The sequence below is a fragment of the Balearica regulorum genome, chromosome 2 (genome assembly GCF_011004875.1).
Source record: "Balearica regulorum gibbericeps isolate bBalReg1 chromosome 2, bBalReg1.pri, whole genome shotgun sequence".
In the NCBI taxonomy this organism is placed as follows: domain Eukaryota; kingdom Metazoa; phylum Chordata; class Aves; order Gruiformes; family Gruidae; genus Balearica; species Balearica regulorum.
This window is the reverse complement of record NC_046185.1, coordinates 29,624,116-29,641,889: the sequence shown is the minus strand read 5'-3', so window position 1 is coordinate 29,641,889 and position 17,774 is coordinate 29,624,116. Positions and strand designations below refer to the sequence as shown.

The 17,774-nt window shown below is 41.0% G+C and overlaps 1 protein-coding gene across 8 annotated transcripts in view; it reads left to right on the top strand.

Moving 5' to 3' along the window:
- Positions 1-411: 411 nt before the first annotated feature.
- Positions 412-17,774, top strand: part of WWP1 (WW domain containing E3 ubiquitin protein ligase 1) — a 64,107-nt gene continuing 46,744 nt past the window's right edge. For 2 of the 8 annotated variants that reach the window (XM_075743779.1, XM_075743778.1), the window contains exon 1: positions 412-1,014. The gene's annotated coding sequence lies outside the window, so the exon portion shown is untranslated. Of the gene's footprint in view, positions 1,015-8,130; positions 8,270-17,774 lie in introns of those variants that run through there. The other 6 variants (XR_012833770.1, XR_012833769.1, XM_075743777.1 and 3 more) reach the window with 4 other exon arrangements.

Genomic DNA, 17,774 nt, shown 5'->3' with positions numbered 1-17,774 from the left:
GGATGGTGGTCAAGGTGTTGCTGGGGTCGAAGGCAGCAGGCACTGCAGCGGGGCAGCCACCGCGGGCCCCGGGCGTCCCTATCAGCTGCTCCACCGCCATCGTGGGCCGCGAGGAGCTGCCTCTCCCCACCTCCAAAGTACGGCAAAGTATAAGTTATTCAGAGAGCGAGAAGAGGTCGGACGGTAGAGAAAGGGGACCCCGCCGCACGGATCCCGCTGGGTCCGAAACGCGGTGACCGTCAGGGCCGCGACGGATCCTCCCGGCGCAAAAGCCCGCCCCGCCCTGCCTGCGTAGCGCAAGAAGTAGGCGGGTGGAGAAGACACCCCCGGTCTTTATCGCTTGCACACCACCGGGGTGTGCTGGCTCTCGGCGCCGCCGCCGTAGAGGAGCCTTCTCGGGGGGACAGTGACTCACAAAAGCTTTCCTTATCCTGCCCAAGCACGCTCTCCCCCGCGGACAGCACCCCGGCGCTGGAGCCTGGCCCTTCCTCCCCTGCCTTCGGAGAGGCTGATTCAGCCCGCTGGCCTCTTCTCCCCGCCGCCGCGCCCAAGTTGGTTCAGCCCGGGGCAGGCGCTAGGAATAAGCCCTGTCCCCTTTGAAGAGCCTCCGTTCAGGCTCTCCTTTTCCCTCCCACTGCCGCTGCGCACTACTTGGTTCCGACGGGGCCCTCCCGCCCGGGCGGCGGCGACGGCAGCTCCTGCATAAGTTCCTGCTCCCCGTGCCCAGGGGGCGCACACGAGGCTGGCTCGGCAGTTGGGGGCGCGCGGCGGCGGCGAGAGCAGCATCGGGAGCAGCAGCAGCAGCAGCAGCAGCAGGGGCGGCCGCGGAGGGAGGGGGGTGGTTGTGCAGGAGCCGCCGATGCCGCTGTGAGATGGCATCATTCTGCGCGCCGGCGGCGGCGGAACGCGGCGCCGAGGGGTGAGGAGCTGCCGCGGCGGCGAGGAGGAGAAAAAGAAGAAGAAAAAGGTGGGAGGAAGGAGGAGGCGGCAGCAGCTGTGAGGCTGCGAGCCACGGTAAGGAAACAAAACAAGCTGTGCTGCAGCCGTTTCGCTTTGCGGTCTGGCCCGGCAGAGCCCGACCGGCCTGAAGAGAAAAACGGCTGCTGTTTTTCTCGCTTATTCGCCGCCGTTCGGCCGTGGGGGAACGGGGGGGTGGCGAGGGCAGGGGGGTGGGCTCTGGACGGGTGCGAGCTGCCCCTGTCACTGAGGGGCGGGGAGGAGGGGAATGGGCGTGGGGGCTAAAATGGCGAAGGGAGCTGTAGTAAGGTCTCGGTCTCTCCGGCACTTCAACTCTTCGCACCCCCCGGGCCCCACAGGAGGGGGATGGCGGCTGTTGCTTCTCCCCTTTCGATGCCCCCATTTGGCGGCGGGAGGATCGCTGTGTTTCCGTGCCGTCTGCCCCCCCGCCTTATGTCTGGACAGGGCTGAGGGCCTCCTGGCCCACACCTGGCAGGGGGAGGGAGGGTCGGCACTTTGGTGAGCTTGTGTGGAGGTACCGGGTGGGGGGAAAGGAGAGCGGGAGTGTCGCTGGTGTCCGGTGTCAGGCGAATAACCTTGTTTATTCCTGTCCACGGCCTTTCGAGTGAGGGTGACTGAGGGCTCAGTCCTGACCTGTGTCAACGCTGAGTGGATTGCGGGAGGCATTAGTGACTGGGAGTCAGTGAAGCAGTTCCACAGCCGACCCTTGCTTCCTTATCTACGGGATGAAAGCAGAGAAGGATATTGTTACGTTTCAGTTCACCTTCCTTTGGTGAAAATGGGCAGGGAGGAGGTGAAGAGCCGTTTCCCCTCTACAATGAGCTGCTGTCACCCGTCACTGTATGTGTAGTTTGCCTCCTCTCAAGAGGAGGGGGCACAGCAGGGTGGGAAGTCATTATGGTTACTGTTCAAATTATACGTGTTTGCTCATCTCTCTGGGTCCTCTCGATGTATGCTTTGTTGAGCAGACTGTGTGAATTCAAGACCTCAAAAGACCTATTTATGTCATTTATCTTTGTGTATGTTGTGGCAAAATGTTACAACTTGGTGTAAGTGTTTATTTACTTGGTTTTATTTGTAGGTGTCTTATTTTTGGAACAATACCAATTCTCATCCCAGTTTAATTAGGATGATCTAGCTCTGCTTCTGTATCTATAAGTGTTTAAACTGTACATCAAAGAGAGAAAAGGATTTAACACTATCTAATCATTTTAATGGGAGCTCTCTGATGTTTGGGTGAAACTGTAAAAAGAGGTTTTCATATTACAGTTGTATTTTCACATGGCACCTGTGCCATATAGAAAGTTGTTGGGATATTTACCATTAAAAAGCTCCAGGTTATGCAAGTTTAACAATGCTGGCTTACTAGGTGATACTGTCACTGACTGCAAGTGGCTGGGTTACATATGGTCGTATATGTAAAAGACAATATGGCCTTCAAAGTGGTACGAGTCTCCCCTCAATTCATATTCTGGTTTAATCTCTTTGTGATATAGAAACAAATTGATTATTGGTGGGCTGTGATAATGCTTCACTAACTTGGACTTTTTTTTTTTTTTTAAATTTTGTATGCTGCCTTATCTGAGTCTGTGTCATTCAAGATATAAACTGAATTATTATTTCTCATTAATTTTAATACACATTGGTGTGTATCTTGAGCTATATTTTAAAGCTTCTATAAATGATCCTATAAATGCTTCTAGCTTGAGTAACTTAGCACTATCAGTAATCTTTTTCTAATGATACTGTGGAATAATTCCCTTAAATTGCATAATTATACTTGAAAACATGAAAGCAATTTTACATACCTGGGACGGATTTAATTTCTCGGCATGGGACACCTTTTTCCCAAAAGAATATGGATTATTTTTGTTTGGAAAAATAATCTACATTTGTTGCTAAACATCAGTGAACAAAACACTGTAAGTCAGCCTGTGTGTTTTTGTTAAAGGGTTGGCAATAAAGTTTGAATAATCACCTGTCTACAAGTGCATTTTGAATCATGGGAGTACTGACAGAGTGCAGAGCCAACCTTTTTTCCTGAGTCTGTGGAACCCTTGGAAGAAGGAGGAATGTTTGCTAGCTCTGTTGCTTTTCATTTTCCTTCTTATCTTTCCATATGAAGTTGGAAATTTTGATAAGTTGGAATTTCTACCCACTTTCCTGTTTTTTCTCTTAAAAGAATGTGTGTGTGGAAAGAGATTTCTCCTGGTTTTTGGACACAAGAGGTGGGGGTAAGGATCTACGACAGGAAGTTGGTATTGCATTCAGTTTCTTCATGTTTCAGTATTCCTATGCCATTAAAACACTTAATTTGAAAACTAAGATACCATAATCAAAAAATCATGACCTAAGACATGTTTATTAATTAGAAATGACTACTATTCATGCACTTAAAGCAAACACTCATTGTTAGCTTAAAAAAAACCACTACACAAATCCCCCCCAAAAAACCCAAATTCATCCTAGAGTTTAGTTGGGTGAAGTGCACATGATGAAGTGAGATGGCTTGGAGAGGGAATGGATGGAGTGATAGACAAAACCAAAATAAGTGCTTGATGAAATCTATGCTTAAGTGATTCTTGGAAGTTATTTTTAACTTGGTTAAAAAGACTCTTTTTTTCATAAAGACTGAAGAGAAGGAGTGAAGCTACTGATAAAAATGCCGTATCTTTTAATCTAGGTTAGTACTGCTCTTACCTGCTCTTGCACAGAGTAACATTCACCTCAATTAAAAAAAAAAAACAAAAAAACCCCCCCAAAAAACACATTTTCTAGCTCTTCATCAGTTGCATACAACTCAAAGTCAGTAGAAAAGCTGCTCCAGTGTGCCTTCCTGTATGAAAGTGCGTAAATTGGGGCAGGGTTCCCCAGGTTCTATGGTAGTGTCAGATTAACCAAAATCCTGTTGTTTCTGCTGTCCTTATGAAACTTGTAAGCTAGAACTGCCAAACTCTCCCTTTGAATTCTGAGTTAAGCAATGTATAGTGACATTCTTCTGTATTGCTTTGGTCTATGTACAAATGCAGACAATAGGAGTTGGTTACAACCAGGTCCTTCTTTAAAAGTTTGTTTTCATTGCGTCAGTAGTCTTTCTCTGTAGGTGTTAGTTCAGATTTATCATAATCTCCCGATGCTCTCCTGTAGTCACATAAAATAGTCGTAGATAAGGACCATCTGAAGTATCGAAGATCTCACCTCTGTTTTCTTGAAGGAAAACAATATGGCTGGAGAGAGAAATCTCCTCTTCCTCATTAGCAGGAGTTGGAGAGTCCAGAAGAAGCATTCCAAAGGCTTGTAGAAAATAACAGACCTTACAAGTGGCGCACCCTCTTTTTTTTTTCCTGTAGAACAGTGACATGGCATGGTTTTTGCTAAAATCTGCTACAGTACCTTTTAAGAGGAAGTTTTTGTTTTTAATTGCTTTGTGTAAGTGAAAAGTTCTAATTACTGCTTTCTGGGATATGTGTTTGCTGTGTTTGAGGACCTAATAGTTTAACCAGAAGCATACTTAAGTAAGTTTAGCTGTTTTGCAAGTGTAACATTTCTTTACAGAAGAACACTAGATTCCAGGGAAACTATCAACTGTCACGGTAGTAACAGCATGTCAGAATTATTTACCTGGGAGGGTGCTATGGTTTGTGTGTTGTGGTTTGTGGTGGTGGTTTGTTTGTTGGGGTTTTTTTTTTAAATTTCTTAGCGTTTCAGGGAAAGTATGTCAGGGAAACTCATGTTAGTGTAGGTCTTAGTAACTACTACACATATGGTATGTAGTATGAAGCAATTAATCATTGCAGATTTGCATGACTGTATAGTGCTGTGATTCTGTAACAGCAGATATATGGCAAACGTGATTTTTTTTTTTTTTTTTTTTATTATTCCTTCTCCTCTTAGTCAATGTTGAGAGTTGTGAAATTTGGTGATCTAATGTACAGTTTGATAATTCAGTATTGTCAAAAAAAGCACTTTCAAAATCTTATTTAAAGAGAATATGGATTTGGATTTAACTTATAAATTCTTCTGACTTCAAAGCATAAACTGAAATTTACTTAGCTGGTTGTGTTGCTTTATAATGACTTTTGACTAAAATAAAGTCTAATAAAAATTGGAGTGAAGCATGTGTTTAACAAAGCAGATTACATTCTTGGGCTTTTGAAGCTTTTTTTATTAATCACTGTTTTTCTTATTGCTGGCATATTAGAGACGCTTATGTTCTGCTTAAACGACTAGTGTCTGAGCGTACTTCAATGTAACCAGTTCAAAACCTGAAGACTTCTTAATATCTTCACTGTTAAGGATGTTAACTTGGAGTGATGTAACTAGTATGGCCAATAGTCTTTTCTTTTGTAGTGAAATTCAGCCTCTGATGTCTAATGCAAGGAGTCTTTCATTGGCTCAAATCACTACAGAATAATTCTTTCAAATATAAATGTCTATTACTGAAAACATAGTAGGACATTCTCTTGTTTTGTCTTAAGTGTAAATGGCATTGAGAATACAAGTATGTGTTAGTAACTGACCTTCTCAAGTAGTTCTAATGGCACAGAATTACTCTCATCTACTTTTTTGTATCAGGATTTCAGAGTTACCTTGCTGAAAACCATTGTGGAGGTGGAATAAAATAATTTAAAAATGATGAGAAAAGAATGTCACGTTTTAGAAATAAACAGCAAAATAATTTTACACACCCAAGTATCTTCACCTTGCAGCCTGAAGTGGGCAGAAGAGAGCTCTTGTCTGTGCTTCTGTGGGTACAGACAAAAGTATACAGTGCATAGTCTGTGCACATTTCTAGTTTCTGGGCTTTCTAACCAAGATTTTTTTCCTATAAGCATTTAAGTGAAGCAGGAGATTAGCAGGAGTCCTTAAAAAAGAAAGAAATGAAACCTTTTATCTATCATACAGGTCGGTGAAAACTATGAGAGAACTTTGGATTGTATGTACTTTTCAAGGTAGTCAGTGATTTCTCACTATAAATCAAAGGAGTTGTAGTTTTAGAACAGGGAAAAGTAAACAGGAAAGATAAAGTTCATAATCTGTAAAATTGCACAATATACTTGGGCATCAGAACTGAAAAAAGAACATGTCCAGTTTTGAAACACAGTGCTCTGCTAGTTCTTGAGAAATTCAGTAATACGTGGTGGGGTTTTTTTTTTGGTTGTTTGTAAGCATGAACTAAAACTGCTGAACAGATCAAGATATGTTTGTCTCAAAAACTGACCTTGATTTTGCTAACTGGTATATTGGAATTAGCTCTCCAGCATTTTCTAGTATACACAGTGACATTAAAGTATCTGTGTGTAAACATAACAGTCAAAACAAAATATAAGAAGAAAGCTAAATAGAAGATGAAGAGCAACAGCATTGCCAAACTTCTATTTTTGTATTCCCTCCAGGTTAGAAGTGTGGAAGCTACTTTTTCTTAAATTTCAGTTCCCTTCGTTCCTTCATTCTTGGCACTTTTTATTTTCTACTTCTAGCTACCTTCTTGCAGTGTTATCTTTTTAAAAAATGATCACTGTCTTACTGTAGTAGCTAGAAAGATTTTGGGTTTAAAAGAAAAAAGTATATTTTGACTTCTGGGTGCAAGTTACAAGGACTGGGAAAAAATCAATTAGTACTGAAAATCTGGTGGAAGACTGATATTTGTGTGTCATTTCAAACTAAAATAAAATACATCCCTGGCTGAATGTCTTGTGAGAGGTTGCTGACAAAGCTATGTTGTCATGGGATGGTGAGTAAAACTATATTGTTAAGGGAATAGTTACGGGGAAGAAAACTAGTTGGAGTCTTAGTTCATAACATGACAAAAAGACTAATGAAATGGTGAGATCTGTAGGTGTTGAAATTATTTATTGTGTAATGGCAGTGAGAATTTCAGAGGGACATAACAGGGGCTAGTTTAATATTTGGTGATAGGCACATTTTTGTGTTAACATAGGAGACCTAGTGCATATTGGAAGGACCATCTAGAACTATTCATCAAAATGGGGTGTAGATTATTTGGTAATAAGAACCCGACATAATTATGAATTGCTTTATGAAAATGTCCCATCAGGAATGGAATAAAAAGTAAATATTGGCATGTGTTAAGAATATAACATATACTAGCTTGCATACTATTGTTTTCAAATTTGTATTGAAAACTGCTAGAAGTTACTATTGTATGGCAAGTGGTTCTGTTACTATGAGGACACCTCCTACCATTAGCTGTTTTATGAATGGACTATTGTGTTCCTTTGTTGTTTGTATTCCATTTCTGATCTGGAAAAAATAACTGATTCAGGAGAAAAGTGTTAGAATAGTACTGCTCCTGTGCAAATAAAATGGAAAATATTGTTTATTTTTAACAAAAAAAGTAGTGAAGGAAGAGAGGCCAACCGAATCATGAATAGAATACAAGTAAATTTCAGCCTGTGCTTTTAACCCTGTCAAACAACTAAGCAAGAAGAAGTTAGAGCACACTTTGAAAAGTTGAGTAGGGTAGTCTATGAAGAATTAATTCTTACAAGATTCAGTTGCGATTGGCTGATGTATGATTCAAAATAAGGAATAGACTGTTACACAGACAAGGAGAAAATCTGTTGCTAAGTAATAGGAGTTTTAATAAAAAGATTATACAGATCGCACTTCAGTGCATAAACTAACCACATGTTATAAATACTTCCTATGAGCAAGTTAGTCTAGCCTGCCCACTACAGCCTTTCTTGGATTTTTTTTTTTTTCTTTTTAACTACCAGGGACAGCTTGCTTTCGGAGTTGGTTGATGTTCTTGTCTATTTTGAGTAACTATTATTTTGGTTCCTTTAGTTTCAAAGCTTTAAAGGCCAGAAGAAATTAAAATTAAATAAATCTGTATTAGCAGAGACATACACTTTGGGCTTATTTTCCTGCATACTTGAAAATTTTGTGTTTCGATCCCTCGCTATTAACACAGGAAGTAAGACCATTTTTCCAGATGTGTGTTGACACCTCCCCCAGCTTAGAAGCTGATGGTTTCAAAAGTTGATATAGAAGATGTCAGAATAGAATAAAGAATAGAACAGACAACAACATCATGCCACTGTTTATCCACAGTGCATTCCTATCTTGAATGAATGCTTTGTGCATTTTTTCATCTTTTTCCGCTTTCCACTCTGTCTCAAAGGTATATAGTACAACTGGAGAAGGTACAGAGAAGGACAGCAAGGATGATTTATATGGAAGAAGACTTACAGAATGACTAAGGATTCTTAGTACTCTTCAGGCTGGAAGACCTGTGTGATGACCGTGTCATGCAAGTGCACATTATGTGGGTAAAGGATGGTGGAGATGCTTTTCCCTTGCTTGTCTTTGCTCTGTCTCTAATATCTACCCTCAAAAGTTCCTCAAAAATCAACATGAACAAGGGAGTAATTTTGAAAATTGACTTATTTCAGTGAGGAGTTGGATGACATTTTCTGTGTGGTTTTTGTAGTCACTTGATTTCAAGGGAATATTGTTCTCAAGAATTAGCTGTTAATGATTTTAAGTTATGTAGTTTACTCTTTAGGCTTTCACCAGCAAGGATACTGACCCTCATTAAAGTATCTGCATTCCTCATGAACTCCATCTGTCCACCTAAAATGAAAATAACTAATATTTCAAATGGTCTTTTACTACAAAATGTAAGTAGTTTTCCTATAGCCCACTCCTTCCTTTGTAGCATTGAGTTGAACTTAATAGGCAATGTACTGATGTGGTCCGATATTGACCCTTGAGAAGTCAGGCTTTGGACTCTTCTGGTAAGACTTACGTGTTATTCATTTTCATGTTCTCAACTTGTTATTTTTGTGCAATCAGATTAGAATTGTATTAGAAAATAATTAGCAGAAGACAACAACTCTTTGATAAATAATTCTCAATTCTTAAAACACCTGGGAGCCTTACTAAGGATCAGGTTGAATTCTCTAGCACTGTGGAGACTGAAGGGCTATTTTTGAAAAAATAAGTGACACTGCTTGGGTGAGTGCTCTGTGGTAGTAATAGGTAAGATTAGCACAGTCTGTGATTGGAATTAGGACAGGCATGTTTTAGTGTTTTAACAGCTGAGATTGACAGCTGAAAAGAGGCTTGCATAGCACATTTAAGAAAGCAGATATTCAGAGACAAGAGAGTGAGAACATGCAGTGAATTCTACTTATACGTCTTTGAGCTATTTTTTGAGATAAGAGTTACTGAGCACAGGTGGATCACATCAAATCTATTACTGCCAAAAAAATGTGCACAGACCCTTTCTACCATTTCAGCCCGTAACAATGAGTAGGTTTATCTTCTCTTCTTCTCTTAGTTGTCTTCTGCTGACTTACCAGAACAGTGGGGAGACTGGGAGACTTTTTTGGGGAATACGTTAATGCTTCCCCATATTATAGGTGTTTCTTAATCATGGTTTCTTCATATCCCCACAAAAACAAAGAGCAGGGTGTAACAGAAACAGCAGCACTCTTGGTTAACATCTTTGATGTTGTTTTATATCCCTTTGGAATTTGTTGTTTGTTAATTTTGCTGTGACTGCAGTAGAGATGTGCTTATACTAGTCATGGCTATTGTGACTAATAAGGTGGTGGTGACAAGCACGAGTTCTTGTGAATGGATTTTATAAGCTATCTGGGCACTCTTGGTATGTGCTCAGGCTGCCTGCCTGTTCTGAAGCCCATACTTCTCCATTTTACGTATTGTTATAATATGAAACCTATAGAGTTAAATTTAATATGGAAATGCCTCCATGTAACTATGGTAGGGTTTTCTGTTTGCAGTGTAGGTAGATATTTTGGAGATACATCTTAGTATATTACTTTACATTGCTCTTGATACAAGTTGATAAACAATAATTTATACCAACAGTTAGAATTATCCATAGCAGAAGGCAACCCAGAGAGGCTGAAGACTAGTGTGTAACTAGTGTATTATGTATTCTGGCAGATAGGAAGGCTATTCAGCTGAATATTAAAATGAAGGAGAAAATGCTCTTCCCTGATTTTTTGACATACGTGTTGGACTGTCGATCTTTAACTACCATTGTTCTGTTCAAGCAACCTGGAAGTTGTTTACTCCATTTGTTTCACTGTGCATGTGGTCCTATCTATAATACACAGAAGAGGCATTGTGGTATTTTTCATTATTTGATATTGTGGTAGGACCTAGAAGCATCATCGTGATTAAGATTCAAAAGCAAGGTATACCCTAAATGTTTTGCCTGTAAGTTGGTCTTTGAGCAGTGGAACTAGGCTTCATACAAATTTTTATTACATCATTACAGTTCTCTTCTCCCTCTGCTGTTCTAGACCTTTCTTACTTGTAGTAAAAAGCCACTATGCACAGCTCCAGCTCACAGTGATTCAGAGATGTGTCTGTGGTGATTGTGTAGCCTTTGAGCCAGGCAGCGTGGATAGCTTGAGTTCTTGTACAGACAAGCACAGGAAATTGTGTCTTTTCCCTCTACCTAGTTGTTGATTTTCATGAAGCTCATGGGAACCTAGTGTATCGGAGGACATTACTTCTTAGTTTATTTTAACTGAATCTGGTGGTGAACAGGTTCATTTAGAGGGATGGAGATGAAGAGTGGGATGAACGGGGAAGAGGCAGGTGGACAGCATGATCATACATGTGATGTTTGCTTGGGAAATCAGGCTAAAAAGGTCTTTGCTAGTCTAAGGCAAAACAGAACAGACAGATGTGTGCAGTGGAATCAGTCTGTCATTTGTTTGGACCTCCTGCATAACACTCTGAAAAATAGGTTTCTGTAAACCTCTGTACTATATTTTTTTCTTAGACCCTAATATCAGGGTGGCAATATGTTGTAGATAATGCATGGATTAATATTGCAGCACCTGAAGCAATGGTCATGAACATTCATGTGTATGACAGAATACAGAAAATAAAATATTTTTGTATGTAGCTTGTTCTCCGTGCCGATATGAGTGGACAAAGGGTTGTTTTCTGAGGTGTGGGGGAATGGGAACTGCATATAGGTTGGCTTAAGAAAGATAAATACAGAAAAGTTTGTATCAGACTTGGTGTGTGAAAAACACTACAATTTGTCCAAAGGAGGACAGTAAAGATAGTGAAAGGACTACAGGGCGTGACATACAAGGAGCAGCTGAGGATATTTGATTTGTTCAGTTTAGAGAAGAGGACACTGAGGGGTGACCTCATTGCTGTCTACAACTTCCTCATGAGGGGGTGCAGAGAAAGAGATGCTGATCTCCTTCTGGTATCCAGTGATAGGATGTGAGGAAATGGCTTAAAACATGCATCAAGGCAAGTCCAGATTGGGTATTAGGAAAAAGTTCTTCACTGAAAGGGTGATCAAGCACTGAACAACCTCCCCAGGGAAGTGGTCATGGCCCCAAGCTGTGCAGTCAGTATGCAAGAACATTTCAGTTGGAAGGGACCCACAACAATCATCTAGTCCAACTGCCTGACCACTTCACGGCTGACCAAAAATTAAAGCATATTATTAAGGGCATTGTCCAAATGCCTCTCAAACACTGACAGGCTTGGGGCATCAACCATCTTCAGGAAGCCTGTTCCAGTGTTTGATCACCCCCTCTGTAAAGAAATGCTTCCTAGTGTCAAGTCTGAACCTCCTGTGATGCAATGTTGAACCACTTCCATACGTCCTATCACTGGATGCCAGGGAGAAGAGACCAGCACCTCCCTCTCCACCTCCCAGTCAGCAAACTTGCTAATGGTGCATTCAACTCCATCATCCTGATCATTGATTAAAATACTGAACAGAACAGGCCCTACAATTGAGCTCTGAGGAACACTGCTGACTGGTTGCCAACCATATGTAGCCCCATTCACTACAACCCTTTGAGTTCAGCCCTTCAGTCGGTTCTTCACACAGTGCACTGTGAACCCACTCATTTTGCAGCTGGACAACTTGTCCAGAAGGATGCTGTGAGGAGCAGTATTGAAAGCCTTACTAAAATCCGGAAAAACTACATCCCTTGCCTTCCCCTCATCCATGAGGTGGGTGACTTTATCATAGAAGGATATTAAATTAAACCACGCTTTCCCTTTGTGAACCCTTGTTGACTGTGCCTGATGATTGCATTATTCTTTAACTGCCTTTCGGTAGTACCCAGTATGATTTTCTCCGTAATTTTTCCAGGAACTGAGATTAGACTAACAGGTCTGTAGTTTCCTGGGTCTTCCCTCACACCCTCCTTGTAAATTTGAATAATGTTGGTTAGCTTCCAGTCAGCAGGGATCTCCCCAGACTCCCGAGACCTGTGGTAGATGATTGGGAGAGGGATACTGCCGTAACATCTACTAGCTCCTTCAGTACCCTGTGATGAATCCCATCAGACCAAATGGACTTGTGAACATTCAGCTGATACAGCTGGTCCCTTACAATTTCAGTGTCCACAAAGGGAAAGTTGCTGTTCCTACACTCATGGTCCTCTGACTGAAGAGACCAGGCAGCCCAAGGACTATCAGTATTTTTAAAGACTGAGGCAAAAAAAGCATTGGATGTTTCTGCTTTTTCTTCATCCCTCTCAGTCAGGTGACCATCTTCAACAAGTATTGGTCCCATATTTTCTTTAGATTTCCTCTTCCTAGTAACATGCTTAAAAAAGCCCTTGTTATCTGACACAACACTGGCTGGTTTCAACTCTAATTGAGCTTTGGCCTTTTGTGTCTTCTCCCTGAATAAAAGAACCATAGCTCTCTAATCTTCCTGTGAAGCCTGACCTTGCTTCTTTTTTTTCTGGAGCTCCATGAGGAGTTCCCTGTTCAGTCAAGCTGGTCTTTTTCCCTGCTTGCTTGACTTATGACACACTGGAATTGCCTGCTCCAGTGCTTTTAAAAGATGGTTCTTAAAAACTGACCAGCACTCATGGACTCCTAAACCCTCAAAAGCAGATTCCCAGGGTACTCTGCTAAATAGCTCCCTGAATAGTGTAAAGTTTGCTCACCTGAAGTCCAGGGTAGCAACTCTGCTGTCCTTTTTTCTCATTACACTGAAAATTTTAAACTCAGCCATTTTGTGATCACTGTGGCCAAGACAGTCGCCTACCATCATTTGTCCTGTGAATCTTCCTCTGTTCATAAATAACAGGTCTAGAAGCATTTTTCCTAGTTGGCTCATTGAGTACTTGTGACAAGAAGTTCTCTTCCACAAACTTCATGAATTTCCCAGACTTGCTTGTCACAGAAGTGTGGTATTCCTAGTTGGTATTTGGGATGTTGCAATCTCTCATAAGGACAAGGACTACAGATCCAGGGATTTCTCCTAATCGCCTATAGAATAACTCACCAGTGCTTACATTCTGGCTGGGGTATCGGTAGTAGACACCCACTACAACATCTTTGTTTTCCATTTCACGAATCCTCACCCAGAGGCTCTCAACCACATCATCACTAACTGTAAGGGCTGTACAGTCAAACCCTCCCTTTCATACAGTGCAACTCCTTCCCCTTGCCCACCCTACCCATCCCTCCTGAACAGCCTGTAGCCCTCCATCCCAACGCTCCAGGTGTGAGACTCATTCCATCAAGTCTTGCTAATACCAATGATATCAGAGCTCTGGGAACTGATCAATACTTCCAGTTCAAGAAGTGTTCAGACAGTGCTTTTGGATCATTTTACTTCTGGGTTGCCCTGTGTGGAGTCAGGAGTTGGACTTAATCATCCTTGTGGATCTCTTCTATCTCAGGATGTTCTGTGATTTAAGAAGGACAATTTGCTTTCCAGTTCAGTTCTATATAGGTCTCATGTAGGGTTGGCAACTTGGAACTCAGGAACAAAATGTTTGCAATGTATAATGCATGTTGAAGTATCTCTGGAGAAGTTGTTAGTTGTCAGGAAGAACTAATGCCTTGCCTTGCTGACACGGCCTTCTAGACCACGAGGAGGAGACTGCTGAAGCTGAAATTCTACTAATGTCAAAGCAGATCCTAAGGAAGCCACTGGTATATCTATACCTGTCAGTATGTGCTATGGGCTTGATGAAAACATGAGACATGAAATGCTTCTGTGTCCCTTGCTGTTTTGGCTGTTTTGGAGATTCACTCCAAAAAGTGTGTTGATGATAACAGAAAGTATGAGGACTTTCTCATAGCTTTATTCTCCTTTGTTTTATCAAAGTTGGATTTACTGCTTAACTTTTTTGGGTCCTTTTTCAGTCCTCTCAGTCTCAAGTAATTTTTTTTTTTTCAGAATGTTTGTGAGCCACTCCTAGGTAAAGGAGTGAAGGATATTACCAGTTGAAGATGGTTTTGGTGGTACTTTTGACTTTTAACAGGGAGAAGCAAGACATTCAGCTGGCAGAAAAGGACCTGTGGGTTCTGGTGGACACGAAGTTGAACATGAGGCAGCAATGTGCCTTGGGGCCAAAGAAGGCGAGTGATGTCCTGGGCTGCATTAGACAAAGACTTGCCAGCAAGTTGAGGGAGGTGATCTGGCCCCTTTATTCAGCACTGGTGAGAGCACATGTGGAGTCCTGTGCCCAGTGCTGGGTTCCTCAGTACGAGAGAGATGGACATACTGGAGAGAGTTAAGTGAAGGGCCATGAAGATGATTAAGGCACTGGAGCACCTCTCCTTTGAGGAAAGGCTGAGAGAACTTGGAGAAGACTTCAGAGGATCTCATCAATATATATATAAATACCTGAAGGACAGTGCTCCCCAGTGACAAGACTAGACACAATGGACCCACACCAAAACACAGGAGGTTCCCTCTGAACATCAGGAAGCACATTTTTACTGTGAGGGTGACTGAGCATTGCCACAGGTTTCCCAGGGAGATTGTGGAGTCTCCATCCTTGGAAATATTTAAAAGATATCTGGACATGGCCGGGGCAACTGTCTCTACGTGGCCCTACTTGAGCAGGGGGGGTGGTCCAGATGACCTCCAGAGGTCCCTTCAAACCTCAACCATTCTGTGATTTGGGTTTATATATGGTGAACATGTCATTTATGGGATGAATGGTGCTAAGAGCACTTTCATTAGACCATTGACTTAAAAAAATTTCCAGTGTTCACTATTAGTAGCATAGAGTATGTCTTACAGTTACAAATGTGTTGAACAGGACTTAACTACTGTCCTTTCAAGTTTTCAAGATCTATTTGTTTGTATAGGTAATATAAGTCTGATGGAATACAGTTTTATTTACATACATATATTTTTACATTCACCAATGTCCAAGGAATTAGGGAAACTATTAGTAAATAAAAGTAAGTAGTAAAGGGATCTGCAGAATTGAAAGCGTTTTTACAAGGGCATGTAGTAATAGGACAAGGGGTAATGGCTTTAAGTTGAAGGAGGGGATATTTAAATTAGATATTAGGAAGAAATTTTCTGTGGTGAGGGTGATGAGACAATGGAACAGGTTGCCCAGAGAGGTTGTGGAGGCCCCATCCCTGGAGGTGTTTAAGGCCAGGTTGGATGGGGCTTTGGGCAACCTGGTCAAGTGGAAGGTGTCCGTGCCCATGGCAGGGAGGTTAGAAGTAGACGATCTTTAAGGTACATTCCAGCCCAAACGATTCATTCTTTTATTCTGTGAATCTTACCATCTTGATTGGTAGCTAAGTATTCTGTTAAGTAGTTTAAAGTTGCTAGTTTTTCATTTTAATAAATGGTATTCTAGAATTTTTTTTTTTTTTTTTTAATATGGAGACCTACATTTCAGCCCATCAATATTTGTTTGACTGAAGTTTAAAACCAGCAGTAGGTGCCACAGAAAATATTTTGTTGCTCAGCAAATGATGATCCTACTACAATCCGGTCCTAAAAGTACTGCCATCATGTGTTTCCCTTACACGATGAGAAGTAGAATTAGTGCTCCTAGCAGTATTATTTTAAATGATCAGTGAAAAACTGATTTCCATTTCTAGTATTTTCTAAGCTATTAAACAGTGACTTACACTACTATTCATAATACTTTTACAAATGATACTTTATAAGTAAGGACACCATTCAATACTACTCACTGCATCTTGCAAATTTCCAAGTTAATTATTAAAGTTATTCTATGTTTTATGGTTTTGTCTTGTGCCATCTTTTGCCTTCAGTTTGAGGATAGGACTGTAGCCTAAATCGTTTTCACGGGGCTTCTTAAAGTTAATAACCTTGAGCATACTGCCACAGAAGTCAGGACTGGTAATGTTGCAGGTTCTTCTTCTTCATGATGCATAATTTTAAGACATAGAAAAACTGATGGCATACATGCATGTTGCATTGTTCCAATCTTAAATATTTTTTATTTCATAACATACAGCTTTCATGTGTACTTCTGTGGTTCATAATTAAAGTGTTTCCTAGAAAAAATCTAAATTATTTAGGTATAAAACTCAAAGACAAAAATATCCATAGAACTGATAGTTAAAGATAGTAAAGGTGAAAACAACAAAAATTAAAGGGTTTGACATGGTTTAGCCCCAGCTGGCAGCTGTGTGCCACGTGCCGCTCGCTCACCCCTCCCCCAGCAGGATGGGGAGGAGAACGGAAAAACAACGGCAAAGCCTCGTGGGTTGGGATAAGGACAGTTTACTGGGACAGCAAGGGAGAGGGAAACAATCAACAACAGTGCTGATAACAGAGAGTAACAATGGGTGATAACAGAGAATGATTTACGGATCCAACAACCAGACTCTCAACCAGTCCAGGAGCCATGCCAAGCCCACCCCTGCCCGCCTAGCCCCCTTTTATGGTGAGCATGATGTCACATGGTATGGAATAGCCCCCGGCCAGCTTGGCTCACCTGTCCTGGCTCCTTGGGAAATTAACTCTATCCTTGCCAGAACCAGGACAGGGTTTAAAAAACAGGAAGTGATGGAACTCATGCAACTAAAAAAAGAATTGTGATTGGAATTGGCATCTTGTGTTGGGGCAAAAGCAGAATACCAAAAGACAAGGAACTTGACTTAGCCTGTGAAAAAAATGTAACATTTCATTGTCATATAGACAGATTTATTGAATAAATTGAAAGAATCTAAGACCTTCAGTGTAAAGCATTCAAATTAGAAAACAAAGGGTAGAGCTGTTTGTGTAACCTGGACTTTGCCTTCCTTGCGTATGTCTAGTGGGAGTCACAGATCAGAGCACTGGTTACTGGTTTTTGCCACTGGACTGCATTTCTTTCAGTGTATATGTAAGAGAGACAAAACAAGACCTGCCGCTTAATGATGCTTTATTAGTCTGTAGTTCTTGTTCTAGTCCTTTACTCGATTTCAATAAATTAAAAAATGTCAAGACTTTCTATTTGACATTAAAAATATGTCTTAACATTTTTGCAACTTTTAGTAATTTTAAGCACTTACTGGCTGTATAACTGTTACAATATGCTCATTTACAACTAAATACAACCCTTTTTAAACTCCTTGCTAGCTAAAAGGATGTGTAATGCGAGATAATTAAAACAATAGTATGACTAAACAATATTTTCCTTTTTTAAAAGTTTGTCCTTGTGTTCAAAAAAGTTGATTCTTTAACAGTGAGTGTAACATAGTGCATACATGAAGGAAACCTAAATGTCTGCAGCATGTCAAGGTACCATTTCACCACTTTTAAATTTAACTAGTTATACCAGAAAAGGAGGATTGTAAAACAATGTGCGAGTATTTTAAATTCTGGCATCCTATCGAAAGGAATTAAACCAGCAAGTATTTTGATTAAATATAGATGTCCATGAATATAGCTTTTTGCTGGAAGCTTCTTTTCACAGGAGAGTATTTTTTTTTCCCCCTCACATACACCAATAAATTACTGGTTAATAAAAACTAATACCTTTGCCTACATAATGTCTTTTGTCTACATCCGTAGTCCA